The 11,993-nt window shown below is 44.1% G+C and overlaps 1 protein-coding gene and 1 long non-coding RNA gene across 3 annotated transcripts in view; one reads left to right on the top strand and one right to left on the bottom strand.

Annotated features, from left to right (window-relative positions):
• The window catches only part of BRINP3 (BMP/retinoic acid inducible neural specific 3), a 167,012-nt gene extending 160,449 nt beyond the window's left edge, over window positions 1-6,563 (bottom strand). The window contains exon 1 of one of the 2 annotated variants that reach the window (XM_036453621.2): window positions 6,228-6,563. The gene's annotated coding sequence lies outside the window, so the exon portion shown is untranslated. Of the gene's footprint in view, window positions 1-3,220; window positions 3,336-6,227 lie in introns of those variants that run through there. The other variant, XM_036453622.2, reaches the window with a different exon arrangement.
• A 1,182-nt stretch (window positions 6,564-7,745) lies between these two features.
• Window positions 7,746-11,703, top strand: LOC123653005. The gene is made up of 2 exons (XR_006742621.1): window positions 7,746-8,028; window positions 11,585-11,703. It is a non-coding gene; the product is annotated as an uncharacterized LOC123653005 (long non-coding RNA).
• The last annotated feature ends 290 nt before the right edge of the window (window positions 11,704-11,993 follow it).

Raw genomic sequence — 11,993 nt, forward strand, 5'->3', positions numbered from 1 at the left:
GAATATAAATATTCTTCATGACTCATCAAATATGCCTTGAGATGACAGTGATAAAAACCCAAAAATGTTATTGATGAGGATATCTGATGACCAGTATAAATGGTTAGAGTGGTTATTTGATATCACCATGAAAAAAAAAAAAAAGTTTGGCCAGAACTTCCAGATGCTTTTCAGTAGAAAGGCCATTAGTGTTCATGATGAAATTTCATCTTCAGAAATCATTTCTAGACTCTAGGAGAGAATACACACTATTAAACTATCCCTTTCTCTTAAGAATCAAGATTATCCATGAGCAACCAATAATATTCAAACACAAATTATTTTGGGGTTTTGCTCTCCTTTGGAACTTATAAAATATAAACACTATCATCATAAAAGCAGCTAGAAATGTGCGGGGAAACAGGTCAAAATTACACCCCTAAATGTCTCAATGAAATTACCCAAGTAGTTGCTAAATTAAAACACCAAGGATGCCAGCTGTCATCTCATTAACTCTGGTAAGTTGACTATACTTTGTAAAAGATGTTTGGAAATAATGGTCTTTTTTTTTAGTTTAACCACTTTGAAAGTTGTTATGTAAGAATATTTGTATCTTGTTTTCAATTGAACTGGTAGAGATCACGGGGTTAATAATATAAATCTGCTAAGAAACCAGACTTTCCTTTTACTCAATGACACTGAGAAGTCAAGGCAGAGCAACTCTCTCTACGTGAGTGACTATTCTCCCAGAACTCCATTAAAATCAAGGTAAATATAATGTAAATAAGAACTAATGTGCCTTGAGGAGTGTATTAGTCTTTAGCTACGCAATATCAAAACAAAAGGAATATTATTTAAACTCATTAGACACCATAGATTTAAAAAAATGGACTACTAATATTTAATTAAAAAAAAAAAAAGTCGAGTCAACATTATCTCTTGCTTAGAAAGAGAATTTTACCCAAAAAGACAAAAATAAATCAAATGAGCATGATATCTTTTTCAGAATATGTTTTGTTTTCATAATGATTGCCTTTTTAAAGCATACTCATCTCATGTCATTTTATTAACAAGAATATTTATGGAGTAGATTTTGTTTTCCCTAGGTGGGAGATGAGGACAATAAATGAAAAGTGCCAAGAACTCTTACTAGGATCACTCTAATGAGCTAGAACTAGAAATGAACTTGGGGGAGGGATCCCAGATGCATCTCACTCTGCTTTTCATAATAACCCACTACTAGGAAACCAATAGAAAAATGTTAACAATCTTCAAAGAATACTGCAGTAATTGTAAATCATAGTCATATCCAAATACCTCTGCGATATTTTTAAATAAAAGATAAATTTGTACTAAACTTGCACAGATTGGTGTTACATCTATGTTTGTGTCTGAACTTTTCATAACAATATCCAATTTTGTAAATGACTAAACTTTTAGAGACTTATTCTAGTCAGTAACTGATCATTCTAGAGATAATACGAAAAAAATAAAAATAACAGGAAATATAGAAAACCAAAGCATCAAAAGTTTGAAGTTCTACCAGTTGAGTTCTTTGCACTTGCAGAGAGAAACAAACAGGGCAATCTTCTGAAAAGAGATTCCATTTTTATTTACATATTAATACCGGCCTAGGGTTAAGGCTAACTTGCATGTGTGTACATAATACATACACATGGGAGCGCACACACATACACACACACACACACACACACACACTTAAATAAGAGTTCCAATGGTTTCTTCCAACTTAAGTTACAATATACCAATATATTACAATATATTACAATATATTGGTATATTGTAATATACCAATAATTTTGCATAAAGAAAACCAAGATATCCTGTATTTTATAAAAAAGTACATTGCCATTATACAGTTGAGTTTATTAAAAGAAAATATCTCATGAGAAGCAGGAATCACATGTTATCTGATTAAGTGATAAATGAAATCAATAATATATGATATCTTGTCCAAAGTGACATAGGTTTAAAGTAAGTACCGTCCACCCACCCAAAAATGGAGATACACACACACACACACACACACACTCACAGACACAGTGAGCAAGTTCACTATAACATAATCCCAGAGGGTAAATGCAAAGGAATTGAGGAATTGGACTTCACTGATAAATTACTTTCTCCAGGGAAAAGAAACTACCTCTTGGATCAAACAAACAAACAGCACTAAAATTTTGCAATTTTATGACCCAGAGTTGCAATTATCTTTCATATTTCCTCAAGATGTTAACAGTGAGCCTTACAAGCAGAAAATGTATTGATCGGGCATCTATGTCAATAAATGGAAGTACTAAACATAGTTCCAGAGAAACTCTTAAAGAATGCAATTTCTTCGAGAATAGAAAGTGTTAGAGGTAAAAGAAATAATTCTAGGATTGGGTCTTATTAATATTTTGGCTTCACAGTGCAGGGAGTACCAGAACCCTTCAATGAGTAAACAGGACATAACAAAACAATATCCATAATAATAGCAAAATTTACTAAAACATTCAAAATTTGTTTGGTCCTCTTAATTGACTTTCTTGTTGGATCTGATATCAATTGGTTGCTGAAATTATACGCCTACAAAACTTGGACTTTTTTTTAAAGCTTTATTTATGGGAGATTCGGCATTATTTGAAAAATTTGTTCAGATTTCACTTTTCAGTCTCCAAAGATTTCTGCACCGGGGTCATATATAACATTGCCATAGGCAAACAAACTCTTCTATTTGACAACCCAACCAATCCCACTTTCAGGATTTTTTAAATTAAAAAAATAACAACATAAAATATTCACTCCCATGGAGTCAGAATTAAACTGCTAGTTCCAGATGCCCTTGATAGTTCTCCAAGTATCCTTTACATATTAAGGTCTGTGACCTTAACAACAAGCAGTTTTCAGGCACTTCTGGTGCTATCATCTCGCATTCTTCACTGGGGTTATGCTTCCCTCCCTTCCCCATTTTTCCCCCCTCTCACCTTGGCCCAGTTTACAATTTTTATAGCATTGGTAAATATCCCAATGCTTGCCAGTGGGACATTTAAATGACTGCATGCACGTACATGGAGTGAAGACAGCTCATGGATGTGAATACAACGAAGTTATGCATCATTGCAGAACCATCTGAACATGCACAGGCTGTATGCCACCGCTCAAGGCAGAGAAAAAATGATCACCGGATGGGTCGGACACGGGTTCTAGGATTGTCAAGAAAATGCAGGCAAGGGGTCCTTACCTGCTTCGCTGCACGAGGACAGACACATCTACAAGGCACAACCAAGGAAAAGTCCTCCAGCCCTGACTCATCCGCCTTCTGAGCTATGACAGCCTTCCACCCTGGAGCTGGGCTCTTGGCTGACAGACACAGGAGTGGCTAGAATATTTGCAAGCACTGGTAGGGCTCTGTAGCAATGCTGGTCACCTCCTCCTCTCCCCCAGCCTCTGGTGGGCGGCTCACACAGCTGGAAGCAGGCACCCCATCTCCCTCAGCTTTGCCCATCAGGGGTCCCGCTAGGAGGAGGTCCCTGCACTGCAAGGCTCCTGGCTTTCTCCACCTGGTTGGCTCCCAGTAAAATGGTCTCTGCATCCACTCCAGGCGACAAGGAGACCAACCATGGGAGCTGGGGAACTCAGAGCCAGCACTTGGATGCCCAACCAGAGATACCCAGTGGCCAGAGCGCCACCCCCCCCCCCTCCCTCTGGAATGGACACTGAGCCGGCGCCAGCCCCAGCTGCCCGCCTCTCATCCCACGCCCAGGAGCAGCGGGGGAAACATACACATAAAAGCCCAACTGGGAAAGCGGGCAGCCTGCAATGCCTCCCAGCCCTCACTCCTGGCCTTGAACTTCAACCTTACAGCCCCAGCTCCAGCTCCAAGTTGCAATCCGCTCCCCCATCCCACCGCCCAGCAGGTCCCAGCCCATTAGAGAAGGGGAGTGGGGAGGAGAGGAGGTGGGTCAACAACACTTTAAGCTGGAGCCTGAGAAGTCACTTAGGGACCCCCCTAACACCCCCCCAAAAAAAAAAATCAACCCAACTGATCCCTTCAGAGGCAGGTGGCTACTGGGGTTTTATGGGGCAGACAGAGGCTGAGAGCCCTTATGGATTAGTCTTAGGGCAGCTCATCAACAATGAATTCATTCATTGACACGGACGCAGAAGGCGCTAATGAGAGATGCTCTAGCCCCCAATCCTGTCCCCCGGCCCAGCCAAGAGGATTTGGCTCCAGCGCAGCCTGAGGGAGGCTGGGAAAGGAGCATTCAGCCTGGTTGACCCCAACCCCCCTCCTGGTGTGTCCCAGGCTCCCAGGCTGTCAATGCCCACAGCGGGCGGCCCATCAGCCGCAGAGCTGAGGGAACTGCCGGTTCCAGCGGGTCCCAGCGCCCCCGCACAGTCCCTCCAGGCGCGGGTCCCTCCCACGCCCCGCACCCCGCACCCAGACCAGAGCCAGTCGGTCACCGGGCACCTGGTCCCCCGCGCTCCCCGCGCCCAGGTGGCTCCGGTGGCGACTCCGGAGTGGCAGAAGCTCCTGCAGGCACAGTCGCCTGTTGCTGGTTAAATACAGCGTCTCAGCCTGCAGGAGCTTCTGCCACCCGCATCCCCCCCTCCCCAAGCCCAGGGTCAGGTCCTCATCTGGCCAAAGGCACTCACCTCCACAGGGACGCCTGCCTGGGTCTTTCCGGAGGAGGAGACCAGCTGGAGAAGAGCAGGTCTGGCTGCACTGAAAGTTGGGGGCCCCCTCCCTTCACCCCTCCCTGCGCATCAGCAGAGAGCTCCGAGGAGGAGGAGGAGGAGGAGGAGGAGGAGGAGGAGGAGGAGGCTGGGTTTGGTGAATTACGCTAAACCCTGGTTTCTCCAACTGAAGTCACAGACGCCCAGGGCACTGGACAGGCAGAGCAACCAGACAGTGGGGAGAGGCTAGGGGCGGGTGGGGGCGCCTTGGGGGCAGACAGGCCCCAGCCCCGCTCTCTGGGGGAACCCCAGGGGGGAAGCCCTTGGAGCTGGAGCCTGGGGGATGGGCTGGGCTGCAGCTGGAGCACTTAGGTGTGGGTGCTCAAAGGGCTTTTGCATTTAAAAAGCAGGACTTGGGATCTCATCAAGCAGCATCAGGGTGAGGGGAATAGTTCTTTCCGGGGAATTTATTTTTTAATAGGAAAATGGAGAAGAAGAAAAAAAAGAAGGAAAGAAAAAAAGCTTGTATATAGGGTCTCACCATCCACCCAAATAGAGATGTTGCAGAAACTTGTTCTTGGGGGGGTGGGGGGGGTTGTAGGGGGGGTGTCAGAGAAAACTCCTAAACCTCAGTGTTCATCAGCGGGTACTGATGCAGGCAGGGGTGGCATTTAGTGAAAGTCCGGACTGTCAGTTAAGCCCACAAAAATGTTCATAAAAGAAAGAAAAAAAAAAAAACACATGCTGACATAGGAACATACTTAAAAAATGAGCCTGGGGGCTGAACAAGTGGGGGTGAGGCAGTTACATTTCTCACATCAAGTCTGTCCCTGAATCTCCATTTATTAGACCAAGATCATCAACGCGCTCTCTGCACAGCTCTCCCCCTCTGAAACGAGCACTCCGAGTCCCATTAACCATCCAACCACCCCCGGCTACATTCTCGGCATCAGAAAGGTGCTCCCAGCAGGATGCTCGGATGGGAAGACAGTGCCCGGAATAGCGTGTCCACGCATGATGAGGGATGTGGTGAGGAACACGCCGATGATGCGCTGAGAACTCGCACTCCTTCCCATGCAGACCCCCCACAGACACACACTTTGCACAGTCCTCCCACCCTCAGGTAACCGGCTGCTATGAACACAGACTGACATGAACAGCCCTCTGATGCCAGAGGACTAGCGATCTCTGCCAGACCTTGCGATTGTCAGAAGGTCCCTCTTGGGCTCACTCTTAGAGAAGCATCAAATCGCACCTTCCAAAGGGTATGAGACTGTGTGCCCAGGAGCCTTGACAGGGGTGTGGAGGGATGGCTAAGGTTTCCTACAGCCTGTAATATCAGCGAGGGCGGAAATAAATACAGAATGTAGAGATGATGGGGTGACTCACTACATGGACTGTATCTCAGCACAGCAGCAACCAACACAGTCATGAAACGCAGTTACATACATCTCTGAGTTCTGCAAGTCACAAGAACGCATTTAATGTTTGTTAAAAACAAACATGGCTTATTTAAAAAATAATAACAGCTGCAATGGGTCTCTAAGAATGCGTAAAAGGGGATAACTTACCAGAGGAAAGAAATCTCCAGAAGCAGGTGGACAGCGGGAACAGATACCTCCAGAATTCACACAGATAACCCATGATCTCCCAAAGTGAGGTCCGGCGAGGAGGAGCTGCAGGCTGGTGGAACTTTGAAATGACCAGCTCTTCCCGGTGGCATGTAACCAAGTCCAAGCCCCGTACCCCTTGAGAGCCAACGAGAACCCCAAGGAAGGGAAGCAAAATGTGGAGGAGGTCGCCTCTTAGTTTGGGGAGGGAGGAAGGGAGGGAGCGGTGGTGGTGGTGGTGGTGGAAAGGGAAAGGGGCTTCTAATGGGATGATCTTTAGGCAGGCAGAATGAAAATCCAGAGAGTGGAGAAAAGCAGAAACCCTGTAAACCCCAGAGAGCAGGGAGCTGGAATGCAGATAAATCTGCAAAAAAAAAAGAGGAGTAAAAAAGCTGTGGTAAGAAGACAAGGAGCTAGAGAGAGAGAGAGGAGAGAGAGAGAGAGAGAGAGAGAGAGAGAGAGAGAGAGAGAGAGAGAGAGAACTAGTGAGCAAGGCTGTAGGCGTCGGGGTAGAGAGAGAGAGTGCAGCAAGAAGGACTGAGGCTGCTGGGAAAGGATCCAATGAGAATGCGAGAGGGCACTGCCTCCCCAATCCTGCTCTCTGAGCGCCCTGCTCCTCCTCTGGGAGCTTTAAGAGTTACCTGCTTCCCGGAAGCTCATGATTACCATTCATCATCCTATTCCTCCAGCACATTTTCCCCCTAGGATTCCCCCTTGAGCCCTCTGAGCCCCAGCGAATGCGGGAAGCTTCTTATAAGAAGCCCAGCGCGGCCACTCCCCCCCTTTTCCCTGTCCCCCCCACAGTGATCACTTTAGGATGGCCAGATCATCAGCATTGGGGGCGGGGGAGGGGGTTCGAGGGGCTGAGGATGCCTCTGAGGCCCAGTGCAGTCGGGGGGCGCTGTGCCCCAGGCTCAGGCAAGGGGACTGCGCTCCGCGGTGAGAGGCGCAGGGGCTGCAGCGGAGGCAGCCGCAGAGGCGGCGGGAGCTCTCCGTGGTGCTGATTCCACCGCGACTCCTGCAGCCCAGGATGCAAAGCAATAGACTCCATGGACTCACACCACCTGAAACCTCAGCTGCAGACTTAGAAGCTAGAGTAGCTTTGGAGATAGTCCCTTGGGAAGCAGGTTTCAGGCGGGGAGGGGAGCCCCCTGGGTCCCATCCCCTCCAGTTCCTGCGCGGTTACCGCGGGAGAGCGTGCGCTGGGAAGGGCTTTGCAGCAGGATGCATTCTTTTGCCATTTTCGCATCCCTGCTCTTGCAGGAACTAAAGATCGCCTGCCTGCCTGCTCGGATGGTAGGGTAAGACCGTGATTCCTGCTCCCCTCTTCTCTCCCCGGCCCCATCCCGCTCCCTGTCCCTCTACCTCTCCATTCAGGATCTTCCTTTCCTTTCTTTTCCTTTTCTGAAATCTATGTCCCTTTAGGCACTGCTTGTGGGACTGTGGGGCTGGGATGATTCTCCAGGTGGGGGTTCTGTGTTTGGGCTGTGAAATGCCCCTCCCCCCCCCATGGCAACCCCGGACCTTCCTTAGGGACCATCCCCCTCTCTCCCTCCCTGGGCTCACCCTCCCCTGGGAGCCAGGATCCAGGATCCGCAGAAAAAAGCACCTTGGGAGTCTTTTGCCCTCTGCTCTGGCTCCCTCTGGACCCCGGAGAGAGGAGGGGAAGGTGGAGAGGAAATTGATTTCTCTCGCACAGACTGAGGCAGCGTATGAGAGAGGGAAGAAGAAACATTTGGCCGGGATGATGAAAGTGCTGTTGGTAAGTCATCTTCTTTGCTGTGGCTGAATAGGCAACAGCAATGCCTCCACCGCCCCAGCCCGCACTCCATTCATTCATTTGCTCTCCGCTTGTACACCACCAGCTGGGTTGCCTTTCCTCCTTTGGAGGAGAGCTGGCCTGTGGACGGGCGGATTGGAAGTGGGGGGGGGGGCTCTAAAGAGGCAACATAGGGTTGTGAGGGCCCTTCTCTACCTACATTCCAAACAAACACAAGTCCAGCGGGTCCTTGCTTCCTCGCTAGAGGGATACTTCAATATCTCCCTTACGTCTTACCAATTCTCACTCTTTTCTGAAAATAAGTAGTTTCTGGTAAGTAAGCAGCCTATGTCTATGCCTTTGGTACACCTTGGCCATGTTCTTAAGTATAATATTCTTGCAGTTCCAGAGATGAGGATATATAGAGTGTCCCCCAAAAAATGTATACACACTTAGACAGCTGACAGGTCAATTTTAGAAAATGAAATGTATTTTAATAAACACTGCCTTTGTGTGTGTGTGTGTATATATATATATATTAAAAATAAATAAATAAGATGCACATATGTATCCAAATTAAAGCTATAGCAACATCCTATTAATGTGTGCATCTTATATATTTATTTTTTTATTTTTAAGATTTATTTTTATTGATTTCAGAGAGGAAAGGAGAGCGAGAGAGATAGAAACATTAGTGATGAGAATAATTGATTGGCTGCCTCTGGCACGCCCCCTCCTGGGGAATAGAGCCCAAAACCCAGGCTTGTGCCTGACTGGGAATGGAAAGGTTCATGAGTCAATGCTCAACCACTGAGCCACACCTGCTGGGCGTGTGTGCATCTTGATTCAAATTCTCCTACAAATATGTAGCCTCCAAAACAATGACTTGCAATGTGGTGATGAGCCCTCTAATTCATAAGGCTCCCTGGTTTCCAGGAGTCTTTAGCAATCCTGTCTATGCACACCCATCCTGTGAAGAGCTGGGTTGGTGTCCCAGTGGGAAGAGCCCAACAGCTCTTGAGAGTGCTTACATATGAGGCACCAAGAGCAGAAGAACAAATTTTGCAAATGGAACGAACTTGGTTTTTAAGTGCCAGCTGACCATTTTGGATAGGAACAATGAATTTATACCTGATGTAAATAAGATGGCCTTAACCTCATTGGAAATATCGGATATTAAAATACCAATGATTAGAGTAGATTTCATTTCAGATAATCAATGTTGTAGAAATCAGTAATATAAAATCCCAGGAGATAGCTAAGTGGCATATTACAACAACAAGGTAACTATGCATGCATGCAAATATCTCCCGTCAGTATTATTATCAAAATTGAGGGTGTGTATGCCCAGCCTGCTTGTTTCAATAGTTGAGCATTGGCCTATGAACCAGGAGGTCACAGTTTAATTCCTGGGATTCCTGTTCAGGGCACATGCCTGGATTGTGGGCTTAAACTCCAGTGTGGGGCATGCAGGAGGCAGCCAATCAATGATTCTCTCTCATCACTGATGTTTCTATCTCTCTCCCCCTCTCCCTTCCTCTCTGAAATCAATAAAAATCTACTAAGAAAAAAATTGGGGAGGGGGACTTTCGGTAAGGACATTTTTGTATAACTTTTTTTCTTTCTCTCCTTAGGCTGTATTCCAGCCCTAATGGTGTCATAACGCAGAAATTTTTCTTCAGTCATCTTATTTTACCAAAAGGATGATTTCTGTATATGTCTCTGTTTTTTTTGTTTGTTTGTTTGTTTGTTTTTTGTTTTTGTTTTTTTATGGAGACTGTGTCTAGCTGGAGGATCTGAGAGCCACATAAGAAGGATGAATATCCTAAATTACACCCACTACAAATACCACCAAACAGTGTAATAGAGAGAGAACGTACTTTTCATATAAGGCCTCAATGTGTAGCCTAAACCTATTTGCCTAATTTGCTATTCAAAAAATACAATTGTTCCTTGACATAAATTACAAAACATAAGATCAGATTTGTTAAAATTTTATATCAAATAAATGGGAGGTTGCTGTTCTTTAAAATACTTGGAGAGAGAGAAAATAAGATACAGGTTTAAAAAATAATGTTGTGTCCTTAGGTTTAAAATAATTTATAATACTGAACTTTTATTAGATAATTTAAGTATGTGAGCACCAGATTAGATCATATGGTTCCATTGGATGGACTTCAAAATAGAACCATGGACTTAATATCCTCTGGCTGCCTCTTACCTTAGTTACAAATCTGGTTGGTACTTAGACATTTCTCAGAAATTATAGAGTTTAATTTTACATGGAATAGATCCTCTCCTATATTACCTCATTGCACATCTGTGGTTGGTTTTTAGCACACTTTGTATTACCCTGGCTCCTTGTTCTTTTAAGGGTAAGCATAACCCCTACTGTATTTCATACCTAGTAATCTACTAAAATCTCTAAATGAAGCCACGTTCAAAATAAGATGATTAATTAAACTATGACTTATGTCTGAAACCATACACATTATGAAATAAATGCAGAGATGACAGTGCATAGTGATGAAAACATGCAAAAAAATCCACGTTCCATTAAAAAATGGCTTCCATAATTAGGAGAAAAGCTGTATAACTTCAACCATTTGGGAGTGTTCAATTTTCTAGAGTGGTTGAAGCCATATCAGTCTTCTTCATTCTTTCAGATACATCAATAATTGAGTATGACATGCAAGCCATTTTTTTTTAATGGAAAGCCTAAAAGACAAATATCAACATTACAATTCATTAAGACAAATATCAACATTATAATTCATTAGCAGTTATCATTGCTACCTGGATTGTAAAAAAACACACAAATATACAATCAAAATATGTTTATAAATCCTATAATGTGCCCTTATAAAATTAAAGTTTTGCAAACATCTGAGCATCTGAAATACTGCAAAAATGGAACACATGAGAAATTTATATTGGTCATTACATGTCCTGAGGATTGAAAACAGAACCCACATTTATTCAAAGCCCAATTTATTCATGAATACAAATTTCTAATTATTAAGGAGAAAGATGCATAGAATTTTTAAGAGGCTATTATAGATCTACTTCTTTAAATAGATTCCCTCCATATCAAGTGCACCATTTGGCTATAAACATTTCGTACATGAAATAACAGCCTCCAAGAACTTCATTCATTTCCCAAAAGTCATAGGCTAAGTAGTAGATTCAAAATTGGAAACCCAAAGTCTGGGTGGGTTTCTGTTACACCCTAAATCCCATAAAACACTGGGGTAAGAGAAGCATTCTGGAAGCTTTGGTTGAATAGCTTTGATGTGACCAAGTGTGTTTTAGTACGACTGATTATGTCTTCAAATAAATATATTAATGGAATTTCAGAGCCCAACCTATTTCAGAGCAATGTCCCGACTATCAGCTCCATGGTGGGGGAAACATGTCTGTGGTTTTTAATCTTATTTACTCTCAACTCCCTGACTGCATGAGACCACAAGAGAAAGACGGACAAGGAAGAAGGGACTGTTTCTTTTCATGAAGAGACTGGGATGAAGCAATTTGATCATTTTCTCCTTGTACTTTGTAGGGCCCTGCAATCAAGAAAAGAGGCTGAACATTCACTTAATTAGGATGCACCATTAATTTCACTGTCTCAAGAACATACAAAGTCTTTTGCCCCTTTTAATGAAAATGACAAGAAACTGAGTTCCTTGATTGCCAATTCTCTTGGTTTCTACATCTCTCTAAATCTCTTCACTTCCCGTTCTAGAGAAATGAACACGTTGTAGACATTGATCATGAACTTTGCCTCTGAAGACAAAAATATGAATTTACAGACAAAAGCTATTTTAAAAGACCAAATAAAATGAATGCATTTCATTTTTATGGAAGGGGGCCTGGCCTGAAAGTCTATTCAACAAATATTTATTGAGCATTTACTCAATGATCATTTATGGATAGTGTTGCATATCAGAAGGAAGGTTCTAAGTGTTGTA

This window comes from Pipistrellus kuhlii, unplaced genomic scaffold, assembly GCF_014108245.1.
Source record: "Pipistrellus kuhlii isolate mPipKuh1 unplaced genomic scaffold, mPipKuh1.p scaffold_m20_p_25, whole genome shotgun sequence".
Taxonomy (NCBI): domain Eukaryota; kingdom Metazoa; phylum Chordata; class Mammalia; order Chiroptera; family Vespertilionidae; genus Pipistrellus; species Pipistrellus kuhlii.